Source organism: Salmo trutta, chromosome 14 (assembly GCF_901001165.1).
Source record: "Salmo trutta chromosome 14, fSalTru1.1, whole genome shotgun sequence".
In the NCBI taxonomy this organism is placed as follows: Eukaryota; Metazoa; Chordata; class Actinopteri; order Salmoniformes; family Salmonidae; genus Salmo; species Salmo trutta.
In genome coordinates, this window is record NC_042970.1 from 73,617,966 (window position 1) to 73,632,667 (window position 14,702).

Here is a 14,702-nt window from a genome sequence, read left to right on the forward strand (position 1 = left end):
ACACACACACACAATATCTCCCTACTACCTGGTACCTTCACTACAACTGCCACTATAGTTTCGTTTTTTACCAGGGCCCAGAATATATATATATTTATCAAAATATTCATGTATATTTATCAAAATATAAATATATCAAAATATATCAGGGCATTCCATAATATGGCCATTGGAGTGAAAACGTCCACATCAGGTTCAGCATTCCAAATATATAATGTACATATTCATGTTTCATTTATACACATATCGTACTTACTATTCACAGTACAGTACACTGTTTTCCCTTCTGTTACTTCTTTACTTTGACAGTCTGAGCCTTGTATATTCACATGTACATACCTGGGACTATTCTGTCTACATGTGTAATGTCTCTGCACAGTAACAGAGACATTACTGGTTTTGTCCTCGCTACATTCCCTCTGCTTTTCTTTCTGAAGGTCTCTGACTCCAGCCACCTGTCTGGCACATTGAGCGTGCTAATGATTTTATCAATATGCTACATCACCTACCAGTATGTAATAGCCAAGCCACAGGCCATGGTAAACAGAAAGTATGCATACTGCCGTACTCCTTCAGTGTGTAGAAAGAAGAAACGGCAAGGCCCTAACACACACACACACACACACACACACACACCAACCGCGAGGCCCTAACACACACACCAACCGCGAGGCCCTAACACACACACACACACACCAACCGCGAGGCCCTAACACACACACACACACCAACCGCGAGGCCCTAACACACACACACACACACACACCAACCGCGAGGCCCTAACACACACACACACACACACACACCAACCGCGAGGCCCTAACACACACACACACACACACACACCAACCGCGAGGCCCTAAATATAGTTAGATGACATATGGTTTTCCCATGTGCTTTTTAATGGCAGATTTAGCCTGTGGGTTTGGGGGGTTTGAGGTAACTTACTAACGGTCAAAACGGGTTGTTTGATGCATGGGAGTTTGTGTGTGTGTGTGTGTGTGTGTGTGTGTGTGTGTGTGTGTGTGTGTGTGTGTGTGTGTGTGTGTGTGTGTGTGTGTGTGTGTGTGTGTGTGTGTGTGGGAGTTTGCATTGTGGGGAGAATGAAATCAGAATACAGAATTCCCTTCGTTTTGGGGCTCTAGAACTCCTGGGTTGTTAGTGGTTGTGGTGAGAGGATCTGTTAAGACAACAACCTGTGATGAATACAGAGATGGTTTGCGTCCCAAATGACAACCTATCCCCTACACAGTGCACTACTTTTGTCCAGAACCCTATGGGCCCTGGTCTAAAGTAGTGCACTATATAGGGAATAGGGTGTCATTTGAGTCACCGCCAGAGAGAGGGATTGAGACAGCCAAGGAGAGAGGGAAAGAGTGAGAGCCAGAGAGAGAGAGGAAAAGAGAGCCAGGGAGAGAGATAGAGATGGAGAGCAAGAGAGAGAGAGACACAGAGAGAGAGGGAGAGCCAGAGAGGGAGATGGGGAGAGCCAGAGAGGGAGATGGGGAGAGAGAGAGAAAGAGAGAGAGAGAGAGAGAGAGAGAGAGAGAGGGAGATGGGGAGAGAGGGAGATGGAGAGAGAGGGAGAGCCAGAGAGGGAGATGGGGAGAGAGAGAGAGAGAGAGAGATAGAGGGAGATGGGGAGAGAGGGAGATGGAGAGAGAGGGAGAGCCAGAGAGGGAGATGGAGAGAGAGGGAGAGCCAGAGAGGGAGATGGAGAGAGAGGGAGAGCCAGAGAGGGAGAGGGAGAGAGGGAGAGAGCCAGAGCACAAAGACTAGGAGTGGTTGGGCCTGTGCCGCAGGGTGTGGTGAGGAGAGGGGGATTTGGAATTGGATCCCCCTCTCTGATTTCCCCTCACTTTTTCTCTCTCTGATTCTCTCAATCTTTATTTCTGTCTCTTCTGCTCTCTTTAATTGGCCACAGAGTGTGGTGTAGCATAGTGTGTGTAGGTGTGTGTGTGTATGAATGCTTGCGTGCATATGTGCATGTTCTCTGTTGTGTGTGTTCTGTAGGGGCTGCATAGCTTTCCTAATGCACAGTGCTGCATGTGGCTGAGGTCTCGTAAATCTACTGGGCTTCAACGGCTCCCAAAAACTAAACTTGGCACTCGTGCTCCGGGGTGACTTCAAACCCTCCAAAACCGCACCCCTACACACACACACACACACACACACACACACACACACACACACACAGACGTACGTGTGCACACACACAGACAGACAGACACATACAAATTGAACACATTCTCCTACCTCACCTCAAGGGTGAATTGGCGGGATGCAGGAGAAGCAGGGTAATTGACAGGGTGTGTGTGTGCATCATATGCTCTCCCTGCAGCTATACATACAGCACGTGAGGTTGACCCGAGATGATCAACCAGCTGAACATGGACCAGGGTGTTTAAGGATAAGCCAGCTAGTCAGTCAGCCAGCCAGCCAGCCAGCCAGTCGTTGATTAAAAACAGAACTATGTTCTCTTCAGACAACACAAGTCCAATTGTGGCTGACTCTTAAACAGTCTTTCTATTAGCCTGTAGATGACTATAACAGAAGGCTGGGGTTAAAGAGGTTTGGTGTTCTGTAGTACTGTAGTTAGGTCCCCTTATACATATATACAGTAATAGGCTATTTCACTGATGCTTTTATATAAAGTGACTTACAGATGTAGGAGCTTAATTTGATCACTCTTTTGTTCCTGATAATTTTGTATTGTGACTATATAGGTCGAATTAAGATCTTACATCTGTACATACATTGAACATTATACCCACTACCAGAAGAAGACATGGTAGGCTTACGTAATGTTGAGTGGCTCTGGTAGTTGTGAGATGTGCGGTTTGTAAGTGCTGGCCACCCCTGTTTGATTGGAGTGGTGCTGTCTATACCCTACTGTTCGAGTGGGCTACACTTTATATTACTATGTGTGTGAGAAAGATGTTTGAATGCCTGTCACACACACACACACACACACACACACACACACACAAATGCACTAATAATGGGTAATGTGCATGACTATGATGAGTGAGGGACCCTGTAATTTGACCAACCTGTCTTTAACAGCCAGTGAAATACCAATTGACAACTTTAAAACATGATGGCAAGTAAGGACTTGGCAGTTGGCACGCTCAGGGTTAGTAGCTCTTTCAACGTTATAATTGCGGTCAATGTTGGTTGATGTTTTAAGTTTTATTTTTTCTCTATCCAACTCCAACAGGATCAGATCTTTATAAAGCGCGACGATTTACATCTGAATATTTGATAGGGAAATAGAGGGAGAGAGAAGGGGGGAGTGTGTGTCAGAAAGAGTTCACAAACTTTTCCCCCAAAGTTTGTGTAGGCTTTCACTTTCAGCTCTCGAGGCGGGGTTAGTGGTACAGCATAGAGTGAGCGGAGCGGCACTGCGGAGCGTTTTGCAATGCAGTACCACATGCAGCGGACTTCCAACTTCTATCCAACTTGAATAAGATTCCACTTTATGAACTCTAAAATAACCATGTACTCCCCTTACTGCTTGACACAGGTAAAAACTCTACTTTTCTTTGGTATCCTGCCTCCACTTTAGCTCTCCGGATGTTGTTGGTTTTTAATGTTGTCGTTGTCCATGTACAGTGCCGCTTGTCAATAATTTGGTTTTAGGGACCTTTTCGCTATCCGCTCGTTTCAGATGGTGTGTTCGGCTTCTCTCCGCTCTCTGTCCCTCTTCCCCTTTGATGGCATCTCTCCAACAGGCTTTCTTGTGCGTTTCATTACACATGGTTAGAAGAGAAAATGGCGCTTCTCCTGAATCTATTTTATATCAAAAGGAGGGGAGAGAAGAGCTCAGGAGGGAATGGGGCTCGCGCTATTCCTACATTGGTCGCTTGTTATGCCGTCCTATAGATATTTAAAAACACAACAATTACACAACAATATCAACTAAGTAAAAGAACCAGCATTGAATGTATTAGTTTTGGAGTACTTTTCCATGGAAATGAACGATCTTTCGAACTTTGTTGAGATAGTTGTGGTGGCTATGGAGGTGTTTGAGCGACTGTCACTGTGCTTGTCATTCAACCCACACGACAGCTGTACCCGGGCTCTCAGCTTTAGGCTTCTGTTCTGTTGTCACATGAAAATGCCCGTATAGAGTTAGTTGAAATATAGTTTTACATTTCCAATCGATAAATGTCGTTTTTAGGTTGATAAGGATAGAAGGAAAAGTGTATTATTTCGGAGGACGGCAGGAGTGCATGCCCGTTTTCCCACAGTATTGGATTGTGTTGGGGGTCACAATTGTAGCACGTATACTTGTCGATTCCTTGTATGTAATCGAGTATGGGGAAAGTTATCGGACTATAGTTTTCTTTAATTTGACACACAATTGAAGCAACATCACACGCCTAATGAAGGGAGAAATATGCCATTTAACTGAGGACTTTATAGTCCTTTGACATCTGACTGTATAGGCCTGATGAGAACGTTTGTAAATGTTGCTTGTTTTATTTTAGTTGATATTTGCTTGTTTAACGAGATACCTTTACGGCAGAATACGGGTGAATGCATAGACCTACATGAGTGAGTGTTGGTTTTGATATAACTTTTGGGGTTATTGTGGACGGCAAGAAATGAAATGGCAATGCCGTTGTGCGTAAATGTAAGGTGGTATTTATTAATATAGGCCTAACATTGAGGCCTTTCCCTCCGTTGGTTTGGAATTCAGATATGTGTTGACAGTGGTTGGAGAATAAAGTATTGTAGGCTACATTTAACAATTATATACTGATACAACATGTAGTATTTTAGAAATAAAAAATATGGCACACAAGGAAGCGATTTTGGATCATATGCTGGGCTAATGTGTATATGCATTTGAAACAGTTTTGTTGCTGACAAGTCATTGCATTATATGAAGGCCTATTTATCTAAATGGAAAATTACTAATCTGAGTGACTGTTTGATTTATTTCAGATGAAAATCTTAAAATTAGGTCACAGTGCAATTTACTGGGCCGTTTTACTGGAATCAGTTTGGTAGCCTCATGACAGCAGGCCTATGCTGCTTACATGACATAACAACAGAACACATATTATTTTATTCATTTACTTAAAAAAATACATGTCAACTTTGATTAAGAATTTGGATGTGTATATTGGGACTTCACCGTAGCCGTCTGAGAAAAGCGTTTGAGCGCGCACGGAGCGGTGCGAATTTCACCTTCAACTGAGAAGTGCAGGGCAGGACCGGCAGGACCGAACTTGTTTGGCCCTTGAAGCTCGACGGAAGTAGCTTACAGACAGACAGTAGGCCTATTATACACTTAGATTTGAATATTGCCTTAAATGTCACAATCTCAGCACTCGTTTCACTCTCTTCCTTTGTCTGGTTGTCCTATAGGCAGTAAACTGTAGGACAACCTCTTCTAAAAATGCATGACTATTATAACGTAGTTTTTTAAATTTATTTCAGTGTGCGTCTTGATGTTCTGTTTTGTTTAGTCTTTTATCACTATTATTGTATGGTAAAATATAGCCCATATAGCCGTGCAGTAGGCCTATAGGTCACGGGGCCTTAGCTCTTTTCTCAGTATAGCCTATATGCCTTACTTGTGGCTGAGGTTGAATTGTACATTTTTGAATTGCATCTCTGACTTAATTTTAATAGGATAATTCACGCAATGCATATTATTTTACCAGACGCGGCCTTCTCAGCTTTGCAAGTGTTTTTCGAAGTTCCATGAATGAATGAATGCCCTTCGTTATTTTTATTGGACTTAATGGCCTACTTTAACCATACAATTGAATGTGTTGTTGTCACTGTAATTTCTATTCACTTTCTGTAACAAGTGTTCAGTTTTAGAATTAGGCCTAAGGAACAGTAACCGCATGTTTGGCTGGGGGAAAATATAGGCCCTCTCGGTCAGCTCTCTGTAGTAGACACAGTCAAATCATCAGCTAAAATCACAGTGGAGGAAATGTCAGTCTTAAAGAAACGTATTTCTAATAGAAAATCATAAACAGCATTCATTATTTCTTTAAAGATAGATATTGTCGTATGGGTCAGCTGGGGTCAATGTAATTTAGCTTGTAAGAGTTCAGACTTGGCATTATTTAATTTGTTTGTTTTATTTGCCTATACATTTATTCAGGCCACTTCTTTCAAAACCTGCATATTTAGTTTAGATATATTTCCAAGCCAAGTGCATATGTGGTTGAGCTCCGCGCGCATCATGTTTCTCTTTCTTTCCATTAATTAAAATTAATTGGCTACAGATCCGCCTACATGAGCCGAGCAGCGCGGCGAGCGCGTGCATGCTGCCAATATGCGCGTGCATGCTGCCAATATGCGCGATACATATTGATCTTGTTAAGCTTCTGTGAGCTGATTTGTTTTCCTCGCGACTGATATCTTTTTCACCAGTAATTGATTTGTCAGCGTTATAATGATCTGATTTAATTTAAGTCTAGTAGCATATTCAGTATTTGCATTATAAAAAGGCAGTCAAAGTTGTTTGGCCTCAAGACATTATGCAGATCATTTGGCAGTGAGAATATGGAAGGAAATACATGATTTATTTTTCTTGCCTGTTCCAATATTATATGTTTGCAAGTTGTGCAAATTCTTGCGATATGATCTTTTGACTAAAAAGTTCCCTGCAAGCGTTGAGCGGAGTTTTCAGAGGGCCAATTAGCCTTGGTTTTCCGGTGAGTGAGAGAGAGAGAGAGAGAGAGTGTGTGTGTGTGTGTGCTTATCATACCACCCGCGGGAATTATCCTCGCGTTCCTCCGGAATCAACCATTTTGTCTGGAGATTGTCTTTACATTTTCTTCGATTTAACCATGTTGTTAATAATGAAACAATCAGCAATGGGGACATGTGGTAACAAATGTAAACAATCAGTGATACATTATTAATGAGGATAAAAGCTTTGTTGGAATGGACATGCTTAGGTGAGGGACCTTGGGCATGACGCGTAATGGACGCGAAGTATGGATAGCCAAATCAGTACATTTGCAAAGTGGCGCTGGGAGGGGTTTTGAGGAGGAATATGGCACTGTTTTATGCTTTTTTTTGTAGGGAGAGGAGGGAACCATTTGCATAAAGGTTTTATGTAATGTGTTTGGATATCAATTATTGCTTCAGTCTCCACTCAAGTTTCCCAGAAAATGTGATGTTTAGTGCAGGCTAGACTGCGTCGAGTCTGGATTGACTTGCGTTTTCACGAGGCTTCCGCAGTCTGCCTTTTACGCACAGTGCCAACCCATGACGTTTTCTGCTGCTCTTGATAACAAAATACGTAACTCTTAATGGATATGCGTTTAGTTGTTGGTCGATTTAATGTTTTTTTTAAAAATGTATATATTTTATGTTTAGTATATTCCCCACTTGTTTTAGAATTGATTTCAAGATCAAAGGCGTAGGCTTACTTAAAACGCACTGAGCCGTGTGTGGCAATGAATGCCCGCGTTATGGTCGACTTGAAAGAAAGAAATGAGTTTAGGCCAAACATAGCTGTGAGCATTAGGAAATGTACGTTTGGTGATAGAGATGATGTCATAATATCTCTCAAACAATAATGTAGTTGTAGTTTGATTGCGTGTGAAGGGAAAGCAAGGACACCGCAGTATGTGTGTCCATATTAGTGTGTTTGGGAAGCGCTGCCACGAGATTTGGGCAGGTCAGCGTACAGGGATAAATGTGCAGGGCCAGCTCTAGCCTTCTGGGTGCCCTAAGCGAGATATCCTGCAATTGTACACTTTTTGCCGTGGGGTGGAGCGACATTTTTTAAAAGTTTTAAAGCGGCCTGAGGCCATAAGCGATGTCATGTCTGCCTGGAGCCAGTGCTGTCAATGCTTGTAGGTCATCACTTCAGTACTGGAAGCACCAAACTATTGATTCATCTCAATGAATGATTCAGTAGTTGATGATGATGTCCTTATTTATTATGCAATTTATCAATTTGGAACAGTTGAGAAATCACAAAATTAAATGTTTGTTACATGTCTCATTTTTCAACTATTCCAAATAGATTAATTTGCCTTCACTTTTAAGTTACAGCTTGCCATGTTCGATAGATATTGCCTGGCTACCCAAACTCCTTGCTCCGGCCAAATACTACGCCACGCCCATGAACGTTAGTTTATTCTCCGCAATGAGTCTGGATCTGAGTACCTCTGAGTACCTCCCCTAGAACGCGAACACATTCTAACCATTCTGATTGGTCCCAGAAACCAATGGGTTGGGCCAGCACCAGAAATACATATGGGTAAAGCAGCTTTTAGAAAATTCATCACTGGCTTTGATACTCTGATTGGTTAGAAAGGATCCAATTGCTGATGACTTTGTTTTGTCCAATGCTCCTCATTTTGACATCACCACAAACGACTTCAATGATGGCAGTCTCAGACTGAAGTATGTAGCTAACATAGAACAGCGGAAGAATTCAGTTTGAGTCGTCAGGTAAAGATAGATAGGCCTTAGTCCTGATGTCAGGTGGTCAGTCTGTCAGTAGTGTGAGTTATTCTCACCCAGTTTGTCCTCCAGGGACCTCATGCGTCAGCGGTGGGTTTTGGTTACACCAGCACCGGATGGTGACTGGGGTGTACGGTGGTGTTGGTGTAAGCCGAGGTGGCCTCCCTTGATCCGGTAACATAGCCTACCATGCTGGTAACATCGTTCCTGCCGTGGTGTCACTTTTCACCACACCGACACCAGGACAGGAGCTGGTGATGGACATAGAAATATAACTATTAGAATGGGACCCGCAGCCCCTCCACCTATCAGGGAATATTGACTTGAATGGAGGTGCCCATTCTAGTCGTTGTATTTCTATGATGGTGGAGCTGAGAATAGGCATAGGGTTTTTAGGTGATGGATGGGTAGAATGCCCCGGTGCTGCCTGGCAGGGTGACACCCTGCACTACATTGTGTTCTGGTTACTTAATTCATCTCCCCCAGGCTAATGGAGGACACCGCTCTGCCTGGGGTCAGCTCTGCCTGGGGTCAGCTCTGCTTGGGGTCAGCTCTGCCTGGGGTCAGCTCTTCCTGTGGTCAGCTCTGCTTGGGGTCAGCTCTGCCTGGGGTCAGCTCTGCTTGGGGTCAGCTCTGCTTGGGGTCAGCTCTGCCTGGGGTCAGCTCTGCCTGGGTTCAGCTCTGCCTGGGGTCAGCTCTACCTGGGGTCAGCTCTGCTTGGGGTCAGCTCTGCCTGGGGTCAGCTCTGCTTGGGTTCAGCTCTACCTGGGGTCAGCTCTGCTTGGGGTCAGCTCTGCCTGGGGTCAGCTCTGCCTGGGTTCAGCTCTGCCTGGGTTCAGCTCTGCCTGGGGTCAGCTCTGCTTGGGGTCAGCTCTGCCTGGGGTCAGCTCTGCCTGGGTTCAGCTCTGCCTGGGTTCAGCTCTGCCTGGGGTCAGCTCTGCTTGGGGTCAGCTCTGCCTGGGGTCAGCTCTGCCTGGTGGGCCCTGTGCTAGTACATATGTTCTATGTGTATAGGACTATGTCTGTTATATATACTGCAGTGCTTGTAAATGTGTACATTTACTGTATGTGTTTATGCACGCTTGTACGCATCCATGTATTAATATATTTATATACATTTACTATACTGTATGCATAATGAGAAAGAATGTACATGCATATATACATCGCCACATTTAAACAGAATACTCCATCTCTACCACTGGTAACCTAATGATGCAAGCACTAAAGTCCCAGCTAGCGGAAGTCCTGTAGGATACCTTGTACTATATCTCTCATCCCGGGCCGGGGGCCAGGGGCCGGGGGCCGGGTGGCCAAGCCGGGTGCATCTCCTCTCCTGCTGCCTTTGAGGAAGACGAGTTAAATCCATCCTCTGTTCATCTGTTTATCTGTGCAGTCTTCCTGACCGCCCATGGAAAATGGATTTACCACACTTTACCGCTGCCGCTCCACAATCACCATGCAGCACAGGATAATAGGTTGCTGACTGTCCCCTGTGTGTGTGTGTGTGTGTGTGTGTGTGTGTGTGTGTGTGTGTGTGTGTGTGTGTGTGTGAGAGAGAGAGAGAGAGAGAACGAGCGAGAATGTTTGTGCGAGCGAGAGTGTGTGTGTGTGAGAGAGCGTTTGTGTGTGAGAGAGTGTGTGTGTGTGTGTGTGTGTGTGTGTGTGTGTGTGTGTGTGTGTGTGTGTGTGTGTGTGTGTGAGAGAGAGAGAGAGAGAGTGTATTTGTGAGTGAGTGAGTGTGTGTGTGTGTGTGTGTGTGTGTGTGAGAGAGAGAGAGAGAGAGTGTATTTGTGTGTGAGTCAGTGAGTGTGTGTGTGTGTGTGTGTGTGTGAGAGAGAGAGAGAGAGAGAGAGAGAGTGTATTTGTGTGTGAGAGAGAGTGTGTGTGTGTGTGTGTGTGTGTGTGTGTGTGTGTGTGTGTGTGTGTGTGTGTGTGTGAGAGAGAGAGAGAGAGTGTATTTGTGTGTGAGTGAGTGAGTGAGTGAGTGAGTGAGTGAGTGTGTGTGTGTGTGTGTGAGAGAGAGAGAGAGAGAGAGTGTATTTGTGTGTGAGAGAGTGTGTGTGTGTGTGTGTGTGTGTGTGTGTGTGTGTGTGTGTGTGTGAGAGAGAGAGAGAGAGAGAGAGAGAGAGAGTGTATTTGTGTATAACACCCCAACCCCCCAGCATGGATTAGATTTTGGCTGAGCCGTGGCCAGTGGTAGCAGGCAGCCCCTACAGCGGTCTGGTGGCGGTCTGCGATATACTGCTGTGGAACACACACACACACACACACACACACACACACACACACACACACACACACGTTCCAGATATACATAGTGAGGATTGTGGTGGAGGGAAGAAGTTACGATAGAGAGAAGAATAGATGACAAACAGCCGTACCCTCCTCTCCTCAGCCAAGCCAATCTCACCATGACAAAATACATTTTATATTCAATGTGAAATGTGCTCATTATAAGGCACCTATTTGCTTAGTTTAAAGATTAGAGATGAAGTGTCGAACTCTGAAAAACCTCGTCATTCAATTCACTCATGACTTCCTTCTGCAGGGTATTACATTCTATCAGACATCAGAACCAAATGTACACACATACCAATAATGAAACGGTGTAGATAGATGAAGGCCACAGACTCTGGCTGTGGCCAAAATGGTACCCTATTCTCTACATTATGCACTATGGACCCTGGTCAAAAGTAGCGCACTATTTAGGGAATAGGGTGCCATTTGTGAGGCAGCCTCTGAGTCTGAGCCCACACAGTCTACAGACAGACCAGCCTGCGGTTTCCAACTACCAACCAGGAACATACATAAGGTAAGGAGGGAGAGGTTGTGTCCCAAATGGCACCCTATTCCCTAAACAGTGCACTACGTTTGACCAGGGCCTACAGGGAAAAGGTTGCCATTTGGGACGCAGCCAAAGTCTGTGATTCTGCCAAGTTGGAGACAACTTTCAGAAGACGTGATAACGGAAAGACGCAATGAAAGACGTGAGGGATGAGAGGAGTGAGGGATGAGAGGAGTGAGGGATGAGAGGAGTGAGGGATGAGAGGAGTGAGGGATGAGAAGAGGCTCTCTGACAGCTGCCCTGGAAGAGAAGAGACTCCCATTTTCTTTTTCTTCCTGCTCCCTCCACTTTCTTCTCCTCGTCGACTCGCCTCTGTTGAAGAGAAAGCAACGTTTGGGAAGGATCCTCAACTCTGGAGGAGTTGTTGTTTCCCTCCCCCTCCTCCCCCCTCCTCCCCCTGCCTCACCCGTTGGTTTCTTTTATTCCGTTTCTTCTGTGTTTCGTCGGGTAGCTAACCCAGTGAACGGGACAAGGCGGTTAACCGTGAAATGAAAGCTCTTAGTTACTTGTGGGGTTTTTCTCCAAAGAGGATTTGACACATCATGCATCCATACACAGACCACTCACACATACACAGACCACTCACACATACACAGACCACTCACACATACACAGACCACTCACACATACACAGACCACTCACACATACACAGACCACTCCACATACACAGACCACTCACACATACACAGACCACTCCACATACACAGACCACTCACACATACACAGACCACTCACACATACACAGACCACTCCACATACACAGACCACTCACACATACACAGACCACTCCACATACACAGACCACTCACACATACACAGACCACTCACACATACACAGACCACTCACAGATACACAGACCACCCACACATACACAGACCACTCACACATACACAGACCACTCACACATACACAGACCACTCACACATACACAGACCACTCACAGATACACAGTACAGACAGATCTACTTAGAGCCGCTAGATCAATATACAGGCATTGATTTCTGACAAAGCAGATCTGTTGAATGCGTTTTTATATTCTATATGTATTTTCTATGTAGAATTAGAGTGACTAGACACTGTATGTCCAAGCATCCAGCGGCAATTAGATGTATAGATCCTCTCCCTTTATTTCTGCAACAGCAGTTCTATTGAGTCCATGTATAGTGTGTTCTGTATGTATTCTATGTCAGAGAAATGCCCCTGGCTGGTAAGCAATTCTATGAATGCATTTCTATATTATATAGCTATGTATTTTATGGGGAAAATGCCCTTGCTAAATCTGGTGGGAGACGTTTAGTATAGAAGAAAAAGGGTTTTATTAAACGAATAGATGTCACGCTCTTCTCAGTAGAAGTGAGCCAAGAAACTGTAGCGTGGATCGTTCTGACATGATTGAAACCAGGCAGTCAGCCGTGAAAACCATGTCTCAGTACAGAGATGCTCCGTCCCATTAAAGGACTTGACTAAATCCTCCGTCTCAAAGGATTTTCTACTTACTATCACCGTCTTCATCAGGTGCTTGATACAATGTTTGCGTCACGTGTTACAATACAATTTGCATTTTTGTCTTTTAGCAAACGCTCTTATCCAGAGTGTCTAACAGGAGAAATTAGGGTTAAGTGCCTTGCTCAAGGGTACCTGGCCAGATTTGTCACCTAGTCGGCTTGGGGATTCGGGGATTCGAACCAGTGACCTTTCGTTTACTGGCCCAGCTCTCTAACCACTGTATCATGTATTAGTAAACTGAAGAGAATTTGCAGACGGAAGCTTCACTGTCAGATATGTTATAAATATATATATATATATCCAGTGCAGACAGTTGTTGTGAAGATTTGCAGGAAAGCCGTAGTGCCAGAAAATAATCTGATTGGTTAGCTGCTAGGTGAAGAAGTAATAACACAGCATATGAAGCAGGTAGAACAGCCTGACTGGTTAGCTGCTAGGTGAAGAAGTAATAACACAGCATATGAAGCAGGTAGAACAGCCTGACTGGTTAGCTGCTAGGTGAAGAAGTAATAACACAGCATATGAAGCAGGTAGAACAGCCTGACTGGTTAGCTGCTAGGTGAAGAAGTAATAACACAGCATATGAAGCAGGTAAAACTGCCTGATTGGTTAGCTGCTAGGTGAAGAAGTAATAACACAGCATATGAAGCAGGTAGAACAGCCTGACTGGTTAGCTGCTAGGTGAAGAAGTAATAACACAGAATATGAAGCAGGTAAAACTGCCTGACTGGTTAGCTGCTAGGTGAAGAAGTAATAACACAGCATATGAAGCAGGTAGAACAGCCTGACTGGTTAGCTGCTAGGTGAAGAAGTAATAACACAGAATATGAAGCAGGTAAAACTGCCTGACTGGTTAGCTGCTAGGTGAAGAAGTAATAACACACCATATGAAGCAGGTAGAACAGCCTGATTGGTTAGCTGCTAGGTGAAGAAGTAATAACACACCATATGAAGCAGGTAAAACTGCCTGATTGGTTAGCTGCTAGGTGAAGAAGTAATAACACAGCATATGAAGCAGGTAAAACGGCCTGATTGGTTAGCTTCTAGGTGAAGAAGTAATAACACAGCATATGAAGCAGGTAGAACAGCCTGACTGGTTAGCTGCTAGGTGAAGAAGTAATAACACTGCATATGAAGCAGGTTAAACTGCCTGATTGGTTAGCTGCTAGGTGAAGAAGTAATAACACAGCATATGAAGCAGGTAGAACAGCCTGACTGGTTAGCTGCTAGGTGAAGAAGTAATAACACTGCATATGAAGCAGGTAAAACTGCCTGATTGGTTAGCTGCTAGGTGAAGAAGTAATAACACAGCATATGAAGCAGGTAGAACAGCCTGACTGGTTAGCTGCTAGGTGAAGAAGTAATAACACAGCATATGAAGCAGGTAGAACAGCCTGACTGGTTAGCTGCTAGGTGAAGAAGTAATAACACAGCATATGAAGCAGGTAGAACAGCCTGACTGGTTAGCTGCTAGGTGAAGAAGTAATACAGCTAGATATAGGTTAGTGTATGTGTAATACAGTACCCTTTGCCAGTTGATCTGATCGTGGCCCATAGGTCTAGAGTACCAGTGCTTCACTGCATTGGCATGACACAACACACACTGAAGGTCATTTATTTTAGTGTGTTTGTACCACAGGGACAAGTGAGGAGCGTTTGCATGGGGAGGTGTTGACAGGAGCGTCTAATGCTGTAGGCATGTTAGACAGTCACATCAATATAGAGCAGCTCTCACTCTTTTTCTCTCCCTCTGTCCCCTCTCTCTCTCTCTCTGTCTCTGTCCCCTCTCTCTCTCTCTGTCTCTGTCCCTCTCTCTCTCTGTCTCTGTCCCCTCTCTCTCTTTCTGTCTCTGTCCCCTCTCTCTCTGTCTCTTGTCTCTCTATCTGTCTCTG

The 14,702-nt window shown here is 44.5% G+C and overlaps 1 protein-coding gene across 1 annotated transcript in view; it reads left to right on the forward strand.

Annotated features, from left to right (window-relative positions):
* LOC115147355 (nuclear factor 1 X-type) overlaps positions 1 to 14,702 on the forward strand; it is a gene marked incomplete in the record, with an annotated part of 152,111 nt that overhangs the window by 16,118 nt on the left and 121,291 nt on the right.